The sequence below is a fragment of the Trachypithecus francoisi genome, unplaced genomic scaffold, assembly GCF_009764315.1.
Source record: "Trachypithecus francoisi isolate TF-2019V2 unplaced genomic scaffold, Tfra_2.0 Lachesis_group1, whole genome shotgun sequence".
NCBI classification, from domain to species: domain Eukaryota; kingdom Metazoa; phylum Chordata; class Mammalia; order Primates; family Cercopithecidae; genus Trachypithecus; species Trachypithecus francoisi.
Genome location: NW_022681454.1, coordinates 116,640,185 through 116,663,423, shown reverse-complemented (window position 1 = coordinate 116,663,423; position 23,239 = coordinate 116,640,185). Strand labels below are relative to the sequence as shown.

At 36.5% G+C, this 23,239-nt stretch overlaps 1 pseudogene; it reads right to left on the bottom strand.

Annotated features, from left to right (window-relative positions):
* Window positions 1–533: 533 nt before the first annotated feature.
* Window positions 534–23,157, bottom strand: LOC117084939 (annotated as a pseudogene).
* Window positions 23,158–23,239: the final 82 nt, after the last annotated feature.

Sequence of the window (23,239 nt, the reverse complement as noted above, 5' to 3'; positions counted from 1 at the left end):
ACCAACCTGCTAACTCAGCAGGAGTAAGTTCACCCAGATGAGCTCTGGTCTCCAATGTGTATCTGCACTTAATTTTATGAAGGATCTAAGTATCATTCATTAGTTAATAAAAAAGAATAGAGAACTCCAAACCAAGTAAACTGTGAACTAAAAACGTGAGGAGGGATACCAATTACATTAACAACACTTTCTTTAAAAAATAGAATTGCTTTCTTTTGAAATCAATTACAGTGTGAGACGTGTTTTCATTTCAGGTGCCCCACAATGGCACATAGCTTTACTCGGCAAATCCTGCCAACTTCCAAGTCCCAGGATACTGACCAGAATACTGCACATGGGACAGCATTACCTCCCAACGGTGTGGAGAAGAGCACATGTCACCACTGGGTGATGAGAAAGTTGACAGAGACTCTAGGCTTCACAATGTCAGATATGGTTGGAGAGCTTTCCTTGTTTTATTAGAAAAGTTCATGAGGAAGCTGTGAATATGATCAGTCCAGAGAAGTAATACTCTTATTTTCACTGTCAAAACTTCAGAAACTCTCCCTGTAGGCTTGCCTCTTGAGTGCACTGCACATGAACACTTCCATAGGGCGAACATTCAGCTCCTTCAGGGTCACATTCCCCTTTCCTGTGGTCTGTCCATAAAGCTCAAATATCTCATGGAGTTTTTCTGCATTGATTGTATCTGTTCTGTCAATTTTGTTACCCAAGATAAGGATTGGCACATTGGATATGTTTCATCAGTCATTAAAGCATTAAGCTCAACTTTGGATTCCATAAGGTAAGAATGATCTGCACAGTCCACCAGAAAGACAATCCCATTCGTTGCTGGGAGACAGTTTTTCCAAACCCGGCATGCTTGCTCGTGCGGACCAAGGTGAAAAGTTGTAAAAGTCATTCCAGCAATTGTTAGCTCTTCTGATGTCGGATGTAGTGTTGGAATACGTTGGCCCAATCTGTCATCTTTGATCATGTGAAGAAGAATTGCTTTGCCTGTATTGTTTAAACCTAAGAATACAAGTTTTCCAGATTTCTTGTCAAGTCCTAGGAACTGGGGCGCACTGCTGAAGCCACGGTAGATCCACTCAAAGATGAAAGACACTGCAAATGTTTACTACGGCCCAAGGGGCTCCTCCAGCAAAATGGCAGGTGACTCAGACCCTCACTCAGAGCACACAAACCAGCTACTTGCTGGATATACGGGTCCTACATTTTTAACTAGCTCCCAAGTGATAAGATACTACTAGCCTCTCGACCACATTTTGAGTGGCAAGATACCATGAGACATCAGAATGTTTTATGCTTGGGAATTAGACATCTAGGGCTTATCTAAATCAGTGTTTAACAGGTGGTGATGGGTGCTTTGCCCTCTAAGAATTAAGAATAAAATATGTTATATGAAAGATTTTTTAAACCTATTGTTAATTTTTTTCTATTTTACCCCTCTTCCCCAAAATATTTCATCATGACTAGATAAACTCCTCATTTGGAATAGAAGGTTCTCCATGGCTAGCCAAACAATCACAAACTACTAACTTCATTCTCACCATATAAAACTGCTCATTTGCTAAAACATTCATTTTTTAAATAATTCAGTATTTTAATCTAAACAGTATAGTTCAGTATAGTCCAGGTCTCTGCCTGGACTTTGCTAACCCTGACTTGCCTTTTCTGCTCCTTCTGAAAAACTGCCTTTGAGAATTAGATCATTTGCAGTCACTATATGCCATATGATCTGGTGTAGCATAAATTAATCACCTAACATTAAGGGACTTATTCTTTTATCACAACTCAAAAATTAGCAGAAATTTTTGGAGGAAAAATTATACTATTGCAAAAAGTAAAACCTGTTATTATCTTGTTCATTAACAACTTCAGAGCATCTAAGGTCTTAGCTGTCAATTAGGCTTTCTTTCTGTACGTTGAAAAATATCTTCTCAATATTGTGTATAGAATTGTGGTTAACAGGGACTGATCTGCCCTCACCTTGCCTTGGGTGACATCAGTTGTCCGTGCCTGCAGCCGCTGACATCATGCAGTCAGGTGAATGCAAAGGAGCATCTGCTTCATTGTGGAGTCACTGGGGCCAAGTCCTTGATGCCAATTCTGGCACCAAAGCCAAGGGCATTCAGAAATCACACCCCACCCTTTGTCAACTTTCCCATGAAATTCTTAGCAAATCTCAAAAACAAATGTAAATTTTCAACAATGTTAGAAGCTAGGACTATTGATCAAAGATATGCCAGATTTCAGGAGGAATTTTTAAGCACAAAGTACAGATGAAGCCTTGAGGCAGAGTAGCAGGACAAGAGATATTGGGAAAATGACATGTCTGTCTTCAACACTGCCCCACACACATGGACACTCCACAAGCAGAAGGAGGTAGCCATCACTCAATTCAAGAAAACAGATTTATTAGGTAGCCAGAGGCATATTTTTCCCACCCCATGACTTAACCCCTAATAGTCCTCTGAGAATATGGCAAGCCGTATCAGTTACCTGCCTAACAGCAATTTCCTTCTGTCACCATGATAAATGTTAAAAATGTGAATCACTCTCTTTCCCAGGCTCTCTTGCAGCTAAAGATAATCATGTGAACCTGATTTGACCAATGAGACAGAAGGTATCTTCCAAGGAAAGCTCTCTACGTGAGAATGGGGGCAGCATTACCTCTCCACTACTTTTTCCTTTCTGTCTTTGTAAACAACTCTGTGAAGCTGAAAGCAACCTGCTGAGGATGCTGAGCAAAAGAAAAAGAGATTGAGCTGCTGATCAGCCTCTTCTTCCTTTAAGTGCTCCCTGGGTATTGTGTTTATTACAGCTGAAAGAAGTGATAGCGATATAAAATAGCTTGAAAGAGTAGGAGAGGGATTATGATAGTGTACATAATATAGCTTGAAAGAGTGAGTGATGATGTGACTTATGCATACTTGATCTACTTTTGCTTATAGACAAAAGGATTCCAGCAATATGGTTCCTGGAAAATCACCCTCTTGTGCTTTCAAACAAATTAATCCTGAGTCAACATTTTTGGCACCTCTATGTAGTGCTAGGCAACTGTGATGCTAGACTGTGTGGGGCTCCAGATACAGGTGAAAATAATGGATTTTATTTTGGCTCTATTGGAGTAGAAAAACCTAAGGTTAGCATCAAGAAGCCCAGGCCAAAGGCCAGAGAGTGGTGGATTCTGAAAGGAGATTTCTGGGCACCTTAAGAAGGTAGTTTTTGGTTCTGCATGAGTGTACCTCTTCACTCTACCCCACAAGAGGCCAAAGGATTTGTGCCTTGGAGATCTATAAAATCTCAAGAAGCCACTTAAAGAAGCCCAGGGGAGCCCAGTAAAAAATATGAAGATGAAGGCAATGAATAAAAATGCACAACTAGTAAAACAACTGCTGAAGGAGACAGATGACATTTTGATTATAAAAATAATAAAAAATAGAACACTTATGAAAATTTCAGTGAAGCTCTAAAGAGACATCCTGGGGTAAAAATAATAATTTCCGAAATAAATAATTCAGTAGTAAAGTGAGGAAGAGTGACCTGTATAGGGAACTAAATTAGTAGGCTTTGCAGATCAAGTGCAAATGTATTTTTAAATGAATATAATTTTAGACACAAATCATGAAGGAAAGCATAGAAGATTTAAGAAGTGATAGAAGCGCCACAAGGTAAAAAGGGAACATATTAGGGGAAGAAAATAGCAACAACAAAAAAAGCTTACGTAGGCTTATGAAAGACCTGAGTCTACAGGTAAAGAGGATGTTAGAGTTCAAGACTGGTAAGAAGACATACATACCCAATGTATCCAGGTACAATGCCTGAGCTCCTAGGTTTATGAGAAAACGTAAATGTTGCTATGGTTTGGATGTGATTACCCCCATTCCCTGCCAAAACTCATGTTGAAATCTGATTCTCACTTTGGTAGTGTTGGGAAGTGTGGCCTAATGGGAGGTGTTTGGTTGATGGGGGCAGTGCCTTCATGAATGCTTTCTCCAGTGAGTAAGTGAGTTCTCTTGTGGGAATTGGTTAGTGTCTCCTGTGTGTCTTTTTGCATGTGCTCACTCCCTCTTGCACTTTCTGCCGTGAGTTAAAGCAGCACAAGACACTCACCAGATGGGCTGCTCAATCTTGAACTTCACAGCTTCCAGAATTGTGAGCCAAATTGAGCCAGAATTGTGAGCCAAATAAATTATTATCTTTATAAATAACAACAAATTATTATATTTGTAAATGACCCAGTGTCAGATATTCTGTTACAGCAACACAAAATCAACTAAGACAAGTGTTAAAAAATATTTTCCCCTGAAAGAAAAAGAATTACACTTCTCATTCACATAACTAGAAACTTTAAGACAGTGGATGAGGACTACTGATAACCAAGAGGGAAGACTGTACCTAAGGAATCCTGTCCATATGCACATTACAAGGCATAGGACAACATCTAATGATGTGCAAGAATTTTAAAAACCTGTTGGCAATGTATCTCAATTGAGGGCAACACCTGAGAAAGAATTAATCAAACAATACATGAAACTGAGCAGAATTCTCAAGATTGAGAAAGGGGAAAGGATATAGTGAGACTGAAACTGGGTTTCTGCTAATCCATACAGCACATTTGGGTGTGGAAATAAAGACCACCAGAGTCAGCACACGTGAAGACTATTTATTCAGCACTTCCTACAGCAAGGGAGTCAACTACCATCACTTGTGTTTGACAGAAACTCAAAAGCAGGCAGAGGAGTGGGAGAACTTCATAGTGGAGTAAAGAAAAAGGGAAAGGTTCAGGTATGCCCTTATTGGAGGCTGTTCGAATGGGAAGCTGTAGGCAGGCTAATTAGAAGTGCTGCATCCTATATAATTGGTTAGGGAAGCATATTTGACTTTCCTTGATTGACTTTAAGTTTCCAGTGGGATAGAGAGGAATTAGAATAGCTTTCAGCTATTGATGAAGTCCTGGCCATTTTAGGCCAACTGCTACAGGGGCTATGGTTTGGTTTCCTGAACTGGTTGTTGCAGATAGCATGTCATGCTAATTGAAAGAAGTCAGGCACAAAAAGTCACAATTGTATGATTTAGTTTATATGAAATATCCAGAACAGATAAATCCACAGATACAGAATGCAGATTAGCAGTTTCCAGAACCTGAGTGGGGGAAGAGGGTAGAGATAGGAATGAGGGTTGATTGCTTAATGGGTACAAGGATTCTTTTCGGAGGATGAAAATGTTTCATAACTGGATAGAAGTGGTGATTACACATCATTGTGGCTGTACTAAATGCCACTGAATTTCCACTTTAAAGTGATTATCTTATGTGATTATTACCCCTGGAAAAAAAAAAAAAAACGCTTCAGAGATAATATTTTAATCACCAGGAAATTGAGGAACATTCTCCTAACACTCATATCAAAAGTAAAATTACAATCTATTGAAATGCAATTGAAATTAAATCATTTCATTATTAGAGGGAAAAAAGACATAAATTAAGAAATTAAGTACATAGTACCTAAATAACTTACATTAAAAAGTACAATGTAAACCAAAGAAATGAGGAAGGCAGTAATTAATGAAGATAAAGGATAAAATTAAATAGAAGACAAAAGCTGGTTTGATGGAAAGACAAAACAGATCAAATGTTTGAGATCTTTATTAAAGACAATATAAATATACATGATCTGAAATGATAAAGGAGATGTGTCAAGTACTTGGAAGAGGTTTCAAGCAATCCCTCTTCTGAGTATATACCCAAAGGAAATGAAATCACCACCTGATAAAGATGTTTATGCCCTCATGCCCATTGAAGCATTATTTGCAATAGCCAAGATACAGATATGGAAACAACCTAAGTAATTGTTGACAGATGAATGGATATAGAAAATGTGATATACATCCACTATATATGTGTGTGTGTGCATGTGTGTGTATGAGTGTGTGTGTGTATATCTATATAGACATTATTCACCCATTTAAAACAAAAGAGATTGTGCCATTTTTGACAACATGGATGAACCTGGAGGACATTATGCTAAGTGAAATAAGCCAGATGCAGAAAGGAAAAACACTGCATGATTTCATTTACATGTGGAATTTAAAACAAACTAATAAACAAAACTCCAATAAACAGAAATAGAGAGTAGAATGGTGGTTACCAGCGACAGGGACATAAGGGTGGGGAATGGGGAAATGTAGGTAAGAGGGCATAAACTTGTAGTTATGTAGGATGAGCAAGTCCAGAGAGCTAATGTGCAGCATGAGGACTGTAGCTAACAATATTGTATGATACACTGGAAATTTGCTAAGAGTAGATTTGTAAGTACTTTTACCACAAAAAATAACTATGTGAAATGATAAATATATTAATTTGTTTGACTGTAGTAATCATTTCACTGTGTAATGTGTATATCAAAACATGCTGTTCACCTTAAATATATATAATTTTTTAGTGCTATTTTAATACCATAAAAAATAATTTTAAAAAAGAGTGCTACTTCAACAACTAACAAAAAGAGAGAAAGATAGAAACAGATCATTGCCTAGGAATTATTATTTTCTAGCACAATAACTCAAGGCGAAATAGAAAACTTAATAGATGAGTTGCAGAGAAAAGATTCTTTGGTTTGCTCATCCAACACATGTTTATTTAGCACCTACGCTATTACAAGCATTGTTGTAGAGAGCAAAAGAGATAAAAATTTGGAAAAATCATAGAAGATCTACCACTGACAAAAAAATTCCAAGATTAATTGAGTCTGACTTTAAGGGAATGATATTGATAATGTTTAAATTAGTACAGCCCTAGAAAAATTATCCCTAATTTACTTAGCAAAGTAAAAATAAATTTTGTTAAATATCAATAAAGATGTTACAAAATAAGTAATTCAGTCCTCAAATAAGCTAAATATCAATCTTTCTTGCGGTTACATATGCAAAATTTATACATAAAATATTAACCAACAAAATTCAGTTCTGCAAAAAAGAATAATGTGTTTTCCTCCCTAAAATAATAAATGCAGATTCATTGAAATTACCTAGGAATCTTTTCAATGTAATTGTATTCAAAAATAAGGGAGGCATGGTATGAAACAGTTGGTGGAAGCACAATTTCATACGGAAATAAAAATGATTTTTATGGATATGGGCATAAGACTGAATACAAATCTCAACACAATTGTAAAAGGGAAATTTTAATAAGAACTGTTGTTGAAGGCACAAAAGTGGAGTAAAATGTTCTCATTTTCTCATCTAATTTAGGGAAATCGAGAGACTTTCATTAACTGATGATACTAATATTGAGAGAATTTAAGTTGATATATGATATTAAAACATACTGAGGTAAGCACTGCACTAGGAAAATAAAGGTAGAACTTATACTATATTGCTTTTAAAAGGAGGGGGGAGGAAAATATAACAATTTGCCCTGCCAGTGATTGAACTCATGATCTGGGTCTGGTCTTTGAAGAAGTAGCAACCCGAGTCAGCCTCTTGACTTCGGAACAGGGGTGGAGAATGCCTGACATAAGCCTCTCATGTTTGAGAATATAGAAGAAGTAAATAAAAATGTAAGATCAGAAATGAGAAATTTAGGAAATGTAAAACAATAGAACTGGTAGGCTTTGAAAGAAAAAAGGATCATGTCTGTTTAGTCATTAAGAGAGACACAAAAAAACCTTGAAATGAGAAAGGAGATAAAATAATCCATAAGAAGGGTAAAAAATGTGATATATTTCACGCTACTATGCAAATTTCTTTTCGTAATCCTTTCAGTTAGATATTCTTATTTTGAGTAACTTGTCCAGGGTCACACAACAAATCAAGACCGGGGCCTGGAATTAATGTTGGCTGGATGGCCATAGAGTTATATTCTAAGCCACTTTGACAGTTTTTCTTTATTTTGTGAGATATTAAAACTGTGATGTAAAAATGGAAATGGATTCTATAATAAATGAGTTTGGGGAACATTGTATATTCTATTATCCTTTCAGAGACTGATATTGTTGATTAGGAGATTAAAGGTTCAGTGTCATAAAATAAAGAAAATTGTGCAATTTGGCAAAACTGTATTTCTAGGAACTTTCAGTTATGCTGTACTTTATAAGAGGAACATCATCACAAAACGATTGTCATAGCATAATGGAAATATATTTTCAAATACTCAGCTATTTAAAAAGACATGGTTCTCAAGAGTCTTATGGGCGATTTCCTTCAAACTTCCAAGTAACATGTAGTATTCATATAAATAAACCATTCCAGAGCATAGAAAGAATTTAAATGAACCGTCTCAGTGAACTTAGCCAAGCTTTTTAATCAAAAACTGACAAAGACTGTTCTATAAAACAAAAGTATGGACAAATCTCACTTATAAATAAACAAATAAAAATTCAAATCAAATACCAGCTAACTTAATCCAACAGTGTATAAAATAGAATATACCATAAGTAAATTTACATGTTAAAAAATTACTATTAGAAAAATTTGATAATCTATATCATCATATTAATAGACCAAATGCCAAAGAGTTTTGATAAAATTCATACCACATGTTTAAAAAATCTTTTAGTAGCATAAAAATAGGTATATATTTCTTTAAAATGATAAGAATATATATAATATGAAACCAAAGCCAACACTAAATTTAATTATAAACTTCAGACAGAGTCTATTTAATTCAGGGTTCAAGAATTACTAAGGCAATTATTGTGATTCAATATCATTCTGGTCTATTAAATAAAATTGGGAGAGCAATTTTAATTTTATTTAATTAGAACAAACGAATAATGCCATCAGAATATATAAACAAATATTTTATTTTTATGTAGGTAAAAGTTGGAAAGAACTTCAGTATCCATCAAATAAAGATTGGTTTGGTAAATTACAGCACAATCTCATAGCCATTAAAAATAATTTTTTTAAATACTAAAACTCTTCTTGATATTCTTGAAATTTCTTGATAACATATTGCAATGCAAAAATGTGAGTTATGAATTCACTCATTGAACAGATAAGTGCCAAGCCCTGTCTTACACAATAGAGATAGAAGAGTTCAAAAAAAAAAAATATCTGTCCTCAGGGAGTTTATGTTCTAGTGAGGAAATGCAGAAACACAGATAAAAAAAGGTATATGTATCTTTCTATTTATTTTCATATTTATTTAACCTCTCAGAGAATAATATGCCTAAATATCTAAAATATTATGGTCAGTTTGATCTTGATTTTCATTATTAATTATTTAACAGAAATATATAAAAGATCAGAAGCATAAACATCAAAATATAAAGTGTGGTTATCTCCGAACATTATAATTATAAATGATTTCATAGTTGACATGTCTTTCCTGTTTTTCAAAAATAATTTCTACAATGCATGTGCATCCCTGCAGAAATATAAAATTTAAAGTCCAACATAAGTCATCACAATTTTTCATTCTTTTTTGATTTATTTATAACACAGAATGCTCATAATCAAATGGCCTGTGTTAGACCAAAATGGCAAGAAAGACCAATTGTAGTGTGATTTTTCTGTATTATGTTGTGAGGAAAGCCATACCAAAGTTAAATTTGAAATTTGTGCTGCTCTGCAATTAAAATAAATTATATATAATCAAAAACAGTAAAGATTAAGATCAACTGCTAGTTACAATGGTATCCAAACTATACCCTGCCCCCAAACACCATGTTGTAATTTGCTAAGCTGAAAGAACAAACATATATTATTTGTAGAGCCAGACATATCATTATCTGGATAAAAGTATGTGCACCAACCCTGTAAGGTATAATCTAATACATTGCTACATAGCTGAAAAGCCAAATTCAACTCATTCTTATCTCTCTGACTCCTGTTTATGAGCAAATTCCATTAAGAATTTTGTGTAACCATAACCTTGGAAAGAGTATATGATGCCTTTATTACTCATTTGCAAAGAGTTCTATCCAAGTGCAGTTGTTCTCTCTGTTATATATTCTAATATTTTGAAATGTTACAGAGAATAACAACAGCAGTGTTTCATAAGAAAGATGGAAATTTATGTGCCCCCTGCCACAGTAAAATACAGTAGTTATGTGGTAAATGAAAAAGGAAGAGTGGGTTGGCACCTGTAGGGAAAGAAAAAATTCAATACCATTTTCTAATGGTTCTTTCTATCAGCAAAATTAAGGCAATTATCTTGACAAATCACATAAAAGAAGTTGTATTCCCTGAGAGTAGAGGCAGACCAGCTAACTTGAACATGTCTCAGGTTTAGATTTGTGCTTCACATGGAATTAACTCCTTCTTTCCCCACACCCTCCCTATTTCCATTTATCTCTTCAGCACTGATTTATTGAGAACATACTATGACAGACAAGCACTTACTGAGCACTCACAGTGGCAAACAGGTTCCACATACAAAGATTAAAAGAGCATTGCCCTTGCCTTCAAGTAATTCACATTCTAGTTGGGAAGCTAGTATTAGAAAAAACTATTTCAATAATTATATATTTTAAAATGTTTGTGGGTATTAAATAGAAAAAAGAAGGTAGGAATTAACAGTATCTGGGGGTCGGGGAAAGTTTGATACAGAGGTTGCTACCAGACTGTGATTTCCACTGTTCTGACCTTTGAAAGAGCACAGATCAATCAATGCCTTTCTTTGACAGGACAGATATGGCATATATGAACATGTAGCACTGTGTTTTTATCTTTTTTTATGTCTTTATCTGGTGGCATGGTTCCTGGCACTTCCTCATCTGGGAAGTCCTCCTCCAGCTTCACCCAAATCAATCAATGTAAATACCCATTCAGTATTAACTGTCTAATATGCTGGTCATTGTTCTGGTCCCCAGGGAGCAATATGCTCTCAAGTAGATTCCATTCCAGTGAGAAGGACAATAAAAGAATAAATTAATAAAATGAGAGTGACTTCAGTGTGTGAGAAATGACATTAGACCAAGGGGCCTGGAATGTCTCTTAGAGTAGGAGTTGGCAAACGCTGGCCTGCCACCTGTATTTGTGAATAGAATTTACTTGAAACCCAGCCACGCTCATTCATTTACTTATTGTCTCCTGATGATTTCATGCTGTAATGGCAGATTGGGTAGTAGTGGTAGAAGCTGTATGACTCACAAAGCCTAACATTTTTACTATATGGCCTTTATTGAAAAAGTTTGCTGACTCCATTTGAGTGGAGAGAAATGGACGTTAGATCTGAAGCGCAAGTGAAAAGAACAAGTGTATTAGTCATCTATGACCACATAAGAGATTACCTCAAGACTTAGTGGCGTGAAACAACAAACCATTTGTATTTTATTGTTTCTGTGGGTCAGGACCCAGGTGTGGCTTAGTCAGTCAGGTCCACTAGCCTGAGGTCTGCCACAAGAATACAAGCAACATATCAGCCAATGAGCTGTCATTCTCTCCAGGCTCAGCGAGAAGAGGAAATGTTTAGACTCCCTCACAGGCTGTTGACAGGCGTCAGAGCCTCCGTGCCTATCGGATAGAGACATCATTTCCTTGCCATGTGGGCTACTCACAACAGAGCAGCTGACTTCCCTCAGACTGAAGGATTGGAAAATGTGGGAGTGAAAAGTAGACAGAACCCCAAACAGAAGTCACCTACACTCAAAAGGGACTTCTCACCAATTTTGCCACATTCTATTCACTAGAAGTTGAGTTAATAGGTATAGCTGATGCACAAGAGGAGGAGTTACACATAGACGTGGATACCAGAAATGAGGATCGTGGGAAATCCTACTAAAGGCTCACAACCACAAAAAGTCATTCGAGGAGGAAGAGCTTGGTTCCAGTGGCAGAAGTAAGTCTTCCGGGAAGATTAAAGCTAGTGTCACTGGACCCTGTGGAAGGGAAGGCAGATATCAGGGAGATAGGTCTGAGAGGTTAGACCTCGATTACGTGGGGATGAATAAATCATGGAAAAGAGATCGGACTTTATTCCAAGTGTAATAGAAGGCCATAGAAGACTTTAATCTGGACAGGTAACATGCTTAGATTTATGTCTTTAAATATTTATTTGATTGAATCAATATAAAATAAACTTTACATATTTCTACATATTAACGACAATATTAAGACACTTTTTCCAGGGTAAACAGAACTGTGCAGAAAAAAAGAATAGAGAAGATGTATTTTGAAAATTCATCTGAAAGTTTCTAATGATCAATTTTGAGTCAGAAGGAATATTCACTTCTTCCGTGAGCTATTTTCTGTTCACCTTTGTAATACCTGCAATTCTCTAAAAAGCATATCACTGTTTGCCTGTTGCTCATTCAACTGAGCAAATATTTTCTCCACAGTACAAAAGCTGTGGGAATTGTAGGTATGTTTAACTTAATGTTCACTCAGACATGTTCACTCAACACTATGCATGAGCATAATATGTGGCTAATGCAAGTCCACTGTCTCTTTTCTAGCTTGTACTGTTATACCCTGTTTACACCAATTTTTGGACCCCTATGGAACCTCCAGTCTAATTGAATCTTTTCACTATCCTCAACTTCCTTGTTACTTTACCTAAATTCTTTAGTCCCTCCTTCTAGTCACATCCCACCCTCAATGTTCTTGCCCCAGTCTTCATTGTCTCTCAAACTCTCCTGGTTGAATCCAACTTTCAGACTTTTCTCCATCTGCACTACAGCAGGTGGATATGACTGCAGAAAAATGCATCATTTTGCTAACATCTCATTTGAACTTCATGACCACAAACATCACAGCTACCCGGCAATCCTCCCATTTTTCATTGTCCCATTGTCTCTCCCACTCTTTGAAAGGATTAGTTTACCCATTCCCTTCTCTCCTCCAACAGCCAAAATACCCTCCCTGCCCATCAATCTCAGCTGATTAGCTTGCATTTTTATTTTATTGCATAAATAGGTGCAAAGAAAAGCGAGCATACATATCCACCCCCAAATCACCCCTCCTCTTAAGTTCAGTCCTTCCATTTGTGCATTACACCCCATATGATCTTTTCTATTCATGGTCTTTGTTTTTGCAGTCATCTATTCACTCTATTGCATCATCAATTTCATCCACTTCTTAGACAATTCCCATTAACAACTTCCCTTGTCCTAGTGTCCTCTTCTAGTATTTTTCTGTTCTTTACAGCAAAGTTCATCAAAAAGGCTTATGCTATTCTCTACCTAGTTCCTTTGAATCTATTCTATCACTTCACCAAAAAATGCTCCTTTTCGTAGTCACCCATGACCTTTATATTTTCAAATTCTATAATAAGTGCTCAGTCATTTTCTCTTTCAATCCTTCAAAAGCATTTGTTTCTATTGATCAATCCTTCCTTCATGGAGTATATTTGAATTGGCCTCTGAATGTTCATGTTCTGATGGTTTTCCTTCTATTTCTCTGGTGACTCTTTTATTAGTCTTCTTTTGCAAGTATTCTGATTTTTTTTTTTTTTCTTTTTGAGACGGAGTCTTACTCTGTCGCCCAGGCTGGAGTGCGGTGGCCGGATCTCAGCTCACTGCAAGCTCCACCTCCCGGGTTCTCGCCATTCTCCTGCCTCAGCCTCCTGAGTAGCTGGGACCACAGGCGCCCGCCACCTCACCCGGCCAGTCTTTTGTATTTTTTAGTAGAGACGGAGTTTCACCATGTTAGCCAAGATGGTCTCGATCTCCTGACCTCGTGATCCGCCCGTCTCGGCCTCCCAAAGTGCTGGGATTACAGGCTTGAGCCACCGCGCCCGGCCAAGTATTCTGATTTTTACATGTTGTAAAGACACAAAGTTCAGTTCTCAATGTTCTTTTCTGTCTATATTTGCCTTAGCTGAATTTTCTCATTCCAGTGGTTTTAAATACTGAGCCGATGTGGATGGCTCCAAAACATGTATCCTGTTCTTGATCTATTTTAAATTCCAGCATCCAATAATATTCCATTTCCACGTGGTATTTTCAGTTGAACATGTAATAGACATCCCAAATATGACATGTTCACAACTGAAATATTGATTTGTTCCCTCCAAACATGCCACCACAGGGCTTGCTATCCTCATCAATGGAATCTCATTTACCTATTTGTTATAGTCAAAACACTCAGAGTCTCCCTTGACATCCATTATTTCTTTTCCACAGATCTATCAGCAAATCCTGACAGCTCTGCCTTCAGAACCCTTCTCACATTCAGCAGCTTCTTAACAACTCTACCACTACCACCCTTGTCCAAACTGCCAACTTCACTCACCCAAACTATTGCAAATTGACATCCCTGCACACACTCTGTCACCCCTATAATAGAGCTTGGGAATAAAAGCACAGATTTTGAAAGTGCATTGCAAGGATTTACATCCTATATCAGCCACTTACCTGTTGTATCACTTTGGGCAAGTTATTTAATGTCTTAGTGCTCAGTATCCTCACCCGTAAAATGATGAAGATAGTGTATCTAACTCATAGAGCTGTTGTGAGAACTTTACAACCTAATGTAAGTAAGGCATTTTGAATACAGTGTGGCAAATAATAAGCAATACATAAATGTCAGCCATTATTATTCTTATTTTTATTGTTAATCTATTCTCTATATAGCTATAAGAATTATTCCTTAAAAATCAAATTATGCCAATCTCTGTTCAAAGTACTCAAATAATGTCCCCTTATATGTAGAATAAAATGCGGAATTCCTCCAGGCCTGTGTGAGTTGTCTGTCTGCCTGTCTGTCTCACATTTCACCCCCTCCAACCTTCCCCCTCACTCTCTCCCTGCACCCAATCTCCTTGCTTTTGCTGGAACATTCCAAGTATTCATTCCCTTTCGGATTAGAAACCTCCTCTTCAGCTATTAGAATATTAGAATGACTTGCTACCCTACTTTCAGCTTTTGACTTAATTATTCTTCTTCTTCCTTTTTTTTTTTTTTAGGCGGAGTGTTACTCTGTCTCCCAGGCTGGAGTGCAATGGCATAGTCTCGGCTCACTACAACCTGTGCCTCCCGGGTTCAAGCAATTCTCCTGCCTCAGCCTCCCAAAGTGCTGGGATTACAGATGTGAGCCACCATGCCTGGCCAACTTAACTATTAGTCTTATCATTTTTATTATTAATCTATTCTCTACATAGCTATAAGAATTATTCCTTAAAAATCAAGTTATGCCAATTATCTGTTCAAAATACTCACATAATGTCCTCTTATATAGAGACTAAAATGCAGAATTCCTCCAGGCCTGTGTGAGTTGTCTGTCTGCCTGTCTCTCTCTCATTTCACCCCCTCCAACTTTTCCCCTCACTCTCTCCGTGCACCCAATCTCCTTGCTTTTGCTTAAACATTCCAAGCATTCATTCCTTTTGGGATTAGAAACTTCTCTCCAGTTGTTAGAATGACTTGCTACCCTACTTCTTCCAGCTCTTAACTCAAAGTCACCTTCTCTACATTACCATCCCTTGCCATGCTATCTCCAATGTCCACACAAGTTTCTATTTCCATTCCTAGTTGTTTTCATTGTAAGGACTTATTGTTATCTAATTTATCATAGGTTTCAGTAGTTTACCTCATTTATTGCCTGTCACCCCTTCTGGAATGTAAGTTCCAAAGACAAAGAGATGTTTCTTTGTGTGTTGTTCTCTGCTATTTTCCCAGTCCCCAAAACAGTGCTTGCTTGACACATAGTAGATGCTAAAAAATATTGTTTGAATTACTGAGTATAACTGTGTGAGAAACAAAAAACCTGTATCTTAGTAAAATAAGTGTTCATTAACAAATAGTGGCCCTTGAGTATTACAAAAGTAATAGCAGAAAAAAAAAAATAGAAGATTTAGAAGAAGTAGTTGAGAAAATCAGGGCTCTCCTTGGGAGACATAGAGGCTAAAAAGTTTGGAGTAACCATTTTAGTGTTAATACATGAGTAACAGAATTCTTGAAAGAGATAAGGGAGAAAATATTGGAGAGAAAATCGTTAGAAAAAAGATTAACAAAATGAAAGATATATACTTCTAGTTTTAAAAAGCTGACCAGAGACTCAATAAATCAAAGGTAAAAATACATTATATCAAAGACTATCATTGTAAAATGCTAGAATACTGAAAATATGAAACACATCCTGAAAGTGTCCAGAGAAGAAAAAAAAATTCAAGTCACAAACAAGTGATTAGAAATCAGATGTCTCAACAGCAGTAATATTATAGAAACTCAAAAGCAATAAAGAAAATTCTGAAAGAAAATAAGTTTCAACCTATGATTCTATGTTCAATGAAACCATCAATCTAATGTGAATGGAGAAAAGTACTTATACTGTATGCAAGTTCTCAAAAAAAGAGACCACTAAATCCATTTCTTTCTTTCTTTTTTTCTTTGAAACAGAGTCTTGCTCTGTTGTCCAGGCTGGAGTACAGTGGCGTGATCTCAGCTCACTGCAATCTCTGCCTCCCGGGTGCAAGTGATTCTCCCTGCATTGGCCTCCCAAGTAGCTGGGATTACAGGCGTGCGCCACCACGCCTGGCTAATTTTTTGCATTTTTAGTAGAGACGGGGTTTCACCATGTTGGCTGGGCTGGTCTCGAACTCCTGACCTCAGGTGATCTGCCTGCCTTGGCCTTCCAAAGTTCTGGGATAACAGGCGTGAGCCACCATGCCCAGCCAAATTCATTTCTTAGGACATCCATTTCTTAGGACATTTCTGGAGATGTGCACCACTAAAACGAGAGTAAATCAAGGGAGAAGAAAACATGAAATCCTGGAAACAAGAAAGCCACTATAGTAAAAAGGACAGAGAATAACATTCTGGGGGAAATGAAGGGAGATCAAAGAATCACAAGTGGAGAATCTGAGAAGGAAGATGGAGGGTTCGAGGGGATAGACCAGGAGGCTGAATTAGGCAAGATACCTGATGTGTTTGAAATTATTGAGAGGAGGATTACATGAATGGCAGAAAGTCTCAGAACGAATTAGTGATGAGTACCTAGGAAATGAAGCAAGTGAATATATAACACAATTAATATAGGGAAAGTAAAAACTTTGCTCAAAGTCAGAATTGTAAGTAGCAGTAGTTAATAGTTTAGCATATTCATAATAAGGTAAAAATGATTTATCCTATCAAAATTTATGTTATAATTCAGGTTGATTGGAGGAAAGAAGACTGTGTATGTTTGAGTGTGTGTGCACATATGTGTGTGTACGTGAGTATGTGAGTCAATATGCATGTGACTGTGTGCAGGTTTGTGTCTGTCTGACCAGGAGGTTGGATGATGTGAAAGGAAGCCAAAGTCGCATCTTTTGCTATGGAAATTTAAGATGAAAAATCAAGAAACAGTTAAATGTTATTTAGAAATAAAGTTAAATACTAAATGTGTAATCAACTAAATAGCTAAAAGTTGAAAATAATTCACTTTGAGAAGTAAGTATGTGTTTTATATGTTTGAGGGAATGGTAGATAGAAGATAGCTCTTCTTTTAAAAATAAATCCTGTTGAATTATTTGACTTTTCCAACTTGCTTCTATCACTTGGAAAATGATATGAATTAAATAATATAAAGAACTCACACTTTGGAAAAGACGTATGGCTTGTGGGGTTTACTTTCCAGATGAAACACATCATGCTAACTTTCCAAACCATCCTCGATGATCCTAACCCTATTACCTTTCATATAACTCCAACAAACTATTGTTTAGTCTAAATTCACTAATAAGTATAACTCAGTGTCTCATCTACCCCACCCACGAAAAGTATCTCCGTAGTGCAGAGAGTGGATTAAGTAAGAAAGCATTTTCACATATACCATCTCACTTTACTTTTTGTATAAACCTAGTGAAGTAAGCCAGGACATTATCACCATTTTACAAATGTGCAAACTGAAGTTCAGAAAGATTAGCAACAGGGCCAGTGTTCAGATCCCATTATTGATGCTTTGCCTTACGTTCATTCAGCTGTATCCTCTGTCATGTCCAGTTCTTTTCTCACGTGGTACATGATACACATAAAGAGCTATTGTAGCCAATGAACCATACACAGTTCTACTGTGTTTTGGAGGCCCAAAATATAATTTATCTGGTATTTCACCTGGACTAAGATCTGAAGCTAATCTGGCTTTAGGCCCATATAACAATATACACACATGAACTGTAATATTTTGGCTGTTTCTCTCATAATTGTATAAAATATTCTTCTTTTTTTTTTTTTTTTTTGCATAATAAATACCCTACATTTCTAAAGGGACAGTAGTATCTGAGGATATGACCACTCACAACATTTTCATCAACTTTTATCCAGAGCCTTTTTTTTCAAAGAATCCATACAAATTTTAATTCCTACTACTAATACATAAAAATTCATATTCGATAGAATACTGAAATTCAGTCCACCATAGAGTGACTTATTGCTATTTGAATAAGAAACTGATGATCGACAAGAAATCTATTTAAATTATAAAGTTAGCCACCATAAAATATAGGATGGTCTGATTATTCCCTTGATACATGATGACATAGTTCGAAGGTAGATATTTCTGGAAACCTTCCAATGCCAAAGACAGAACAAAATGTCTTCATATATAGTCTCAAATTCTAGGTACGACGTATGTCTTTATTTTGTAAGTGACACTTTATTGAAAATGATGAAATAGAAAAATAAAATGATGCTGTGTTGCTTTGTAATCCAGTCTCTATACAAATTCATTTGTTGTAGCAGCAACCTAATGAAGTAACAGCTACAGCTATCAAAAATGTAATGTTAATTCAAACTATTCAATAAGATTGATGAATGACACAAAGGCATCACAGATTAAAGCACATCTTTCAATTGCAGATAACTTTTTCTGGGGAAATATTTTGTAATAGAAAAGACACTGGGTCAAAATGTTTTCATGACACAAACCTATGTTTCTTGTGGAACCACTTTGTAACATTGATGCTTTGCTGTCCTTTAGAAGTTGAGGGTTGTTAACATAAACCTTGGAAACAAATGTGTATCTTGCTGCAGTATGGCAAGAAAAGGTTAGCAAGCTTTGCAATGTTTAAATTTCATTGAGACATATATCTAAGAGTATTGTGTTTTTAACTGTTTCTTTATTATGCAAGATCACCCCTTATGCTTCATCAATTAAATTCCTCTTGTATCATGAATTTTTTTTAACCCACTCAACTGAAAAATAAAACAATTACTAATGCTTAAAGTTAATAAAAAACAAAATAACCTATGGTTTTCATTTATACGGATATCTTTACCATTTTAGAGAAAATGGTCCTAATGTCTACTCGTTTTTCCCTCTACAACATTATTTTTAGAGGATTCCAGTGACAGAAGTGGAGAATATAACCTTCATTTTCTTCCCCATGGAGAGAAGTCTCATAACATATATTTTTTTTAATTCTCTAAAAGTATTAGCTTAGAATTCAAAAACTCAAAATACATATTTACCAACTACTAACTGAAAAATATCTTCTGAGTCATCAGCTCTGCAGTGTCTTTTGTGAAATTTTTGTATTTAACAAATTCTTCATGTTCCTCATGATTATAGAATTAAAAAGTACAAATAAACTTTCTAAACCCCAGAAAAAATAGTTCCAGCCTATGCCAGATATATCTGAATGTGCATCTGTGACCCTCTGAGTGAGCGGAGTGTGGGATTCTTCCTACCATTATTCCTGATTGGACCATGAATAAGATTGTTGATTGAAAGCCTAGCCCTGTGCTCTTTTTCTTGGGTGTTCTGGCTTCAAAATATGAACTGGAACAACTGCAGTCTTGCAGACACTTTCTTTTTTTTTTTTTTTTTTTTTGACAGACCGCTAGCAAGACTAATAAAGAAGAAAAGAGAGAGGAATCAAATAGACGCAATAAAAAATGATAAAGGGGATATCACCACCGACCCCACAGAAATACAAACAACCATCAGAGAATACTATAAATGCCTCTACGCAAATCGACTAGAAAATCTAGAAGAAATGGATAATTTCCTGGACACTTACACTCTCCCAAGACTGAACCAGGAAGAAGTTGAATCCCTGAATAGACCAATAACAGGCTCTGAAATTGAGGCAACAATTAATAGCCTACCCACCAAAAAAAGTCCAGGACCAGATGGATTCACAGCTGAATTCTACCAGAGGTACAAGGAGGAGCTGGTACCATTCCTTCTGAACTATTCCAATCAATAGAAAAAGAGGGAATCCTCCCTAACTCATTTTATGAGGCCAACATCATCCTGATACCAAAGCCTGGCAGAGACACAACAAAAAAAGAGAATTTTAGACCAATATCCCTGATGAACATCGATGCAAAAATTCTCAATAAAATACTGGCAAACCGGATTCAGCAGCACATCAAAAAGCTTATCCACCATGATCAAGTGGGCTTCATCCCTGGGATGCAAGGCTGGTTCAACATTCGCAAATCAATAAACGTAATCCAGCATATAAACAGAACCAAAGACAAGAACCACATGATTATCTCAATAGATGCAGAAAAGGCTTTTGACAAAATTCAACAGCCCTTTATGCTAAAAACGCTCAATAAATTCGGTATTGATGGAACGTACCTCAAAATAATAAGAGCTATTTATGGCAAACCCACAGCTAATATCATACTGAATGGGCAAAAACTGGAAAAATTCCCTTTGAAAACTGGCACAAGACAGGGATGCCCTCTCTCACCGCTCCTGTTCAACATAGTGTTGGAAGTTCTGGCTAGGGCAATCAGGCAAGAGAAAGAAATCAAGGGTATCCAGTTAGGAAAAGAAGAAGTCAAATTGTCCCTGTTTGCAGATGACATGATTGTATATTTAGAAAAACCCATCGTCTCAGCCCAAAATCTCCTTAAGCTGATAAGCAACTTCAGCAAAGTCTCAGGATACAAAATTAATGTGCAAAAATCACAAGCATTCTTATACACCAGTAACAGACAAGCAGAGAGCCAAGTCAGGAATGAACTTCCATTCACAATTGCTTCAAAGAGAATAAAATACCTAGGAATCCAGCTTACAAGGGATGTAAAGGACCTCTTCAAGGAGAACTACAAACCACTGCTCAGTGAAATCAAAGAGGACACAAACAAATGGATGAACATACCATGCTCATGGATAGGAAGAATCAATATCGTGAAAATGGCCATACTGCCCAAGGTTATTTATAGATTCAATGCCATCCCCATCAAGCTACCAATGAGTTTCTTCACAGAATTGGAAAAAACTGCTTTAAAGTTCATATGGAACCAAAAAAGAGCCCGCATTGCCAAGACAATCCTAGGTCAAAAGGACAAAGCTGGAGGCGTCACGTTACCTGACTTCAAACTATACTACAAGGCTACAGTAACCAAAACAGCATGGTACTGGTACCACAACAGAGAAATAGACCAGTGGAACAGAACAGAGTCCGCAGACACTTTCTAACAGGCAGTGATGAGCTCCTGGCTAGAGTCCTGCACACCAAGAAGACTTGAAGGAAGCTGACTGGGAACTGATGGAGAAGAAAGCAAAAAGAAATACATTGTAGGAAGCACAGAATTCATAAAAAGGAGAGAGAGAGATGGAAGAGGGAGCATTCATAGTTGCTCTTCCAAAGGTCTTCAAATTCAGCCTGTTCTGGATTCTTATGGTGATCTTACATAGTTTTATAACAAGGTCCTCCCATTTTTTTTCTTAAACACTTTGAGTTCATTTTCTACTTCTTATAAGTAAAAGAAGCTTAACTAAGACATATGATAAGGTGGTGGTTACTATGTATCCCAGCAGGGCAAAGTGTTAGTGGTGTGACCCTAGACAGATCATTTAATCTCTCTGAGCTTCAGTTTGCTCGTAAGTAAAATGAAAAAAAAATCTGCCATTCATACAATTCTATTGTAAAGATTTTTAAATTGTATATAAATCTATCAGGTTTCTAACGCAGAATAAAGACACAACAAATGATGTCTATTTTATCACTATGCAATCAGGTTGTATATCCTTCATTTCGCCTACATCAACTTTTTAAATTTTTACATTTAATCAAATATAAGGTACTAAAAATGTGAAACTTTCTTATCAAAGGTAATAAGCTATAGTTCCCTTATGTCACTTTTTATAGCCTGCAAGTTATTACAAAAATGAAACATACAAGACATGAAAAATACATTTGTTTTTCCTGTGCTGATTTTTCAAAGAAAATATAAATTGGTGACTAAAATGGGTCCATTCACACCTTGCATTTTGTTATATGTTCACTTCAGTCCAGACACAAGTTTATTTGGTAGTATCTGGCTATTATTTAGTATCATAAAATTATCTTCAAAAGGACTGACCATTTCTACCATTTTAGAGGATTAAAACAAGTGCTCAGAGCATATATTAACTACCAGATGCCTTATTATAAACACTTATACAGTACCAGATCCATCCCTAAACTACACCATAAGCCAAATATTCATTCATTCACCGAAGTGTCAGCAACACTTTCTTATAAACACAATAACTAAATACTTTCTGCATACTTCCTTAGACAAAAATATAGCCATTTCACATAAAGCTTCCATTTTTCTATGTGAATACAGAAAATTCATCCAGAATTTGCAAAACAGACATTTAACAGTACAATTAATTCTTTATTTTTCACTTCACAATGGGAAAACTGCTGAGGATCCTTAATTAAAACAATGAGAAGACACATACAGTCCAGAAAACTTTCAAGAATAGTAACCCTTAAATGCCTTCCTGTAGGAGGGATTTAGAGAAAAGAAAGTAGATAAATAAACTTTCAGTAAACAAATTTCCAGACAGTCTTTTCTTTTTTTTTTTTTTTTTTTTTTTTTGAGACGGAGTCTTGCTCTGCCACCCAGGCTGGAGTACAGTGGCCGGATCTCAGCTCACTGCAAGCTCCGCCTCCCGGGTTTACGCCATTCTCCTGCCTCAGCCTCCCGAGTAGCTGGGACTACAGGCGCCCGCCTCGTCGCCCGGCTAGTTTTTTGTATTTTTTTAAGTAGAGACAGGGTTTCACCGTATTAGCCAGGATGGTCTCGATCTCCTGACCTCGTGATCCGCCCGTCTCGGCCTCCCAAAGTGCTGGGATTACAGGCTTGAGCCACCGCGCCCGGCCCCAGACAGTCTTTTCTAAACTTAATTCATACACACATAAAGTCAACAGATATTTTTTCTTTAAAAAATTCAATGTCATCACAAGAAACATTAAACTTTATTCATCTTACCCGGTGATATTTTGGTTATTAGACCTTGTGCAGGTTCCTTGTTCTGTGCTAGAACTTCAATCATTTCTGTGCTTATACCTTATTATAGTTTACAATGATGATGACCTGAAGCAAAATTAATTCCATCTTGTTCAATGCTTGCTTAT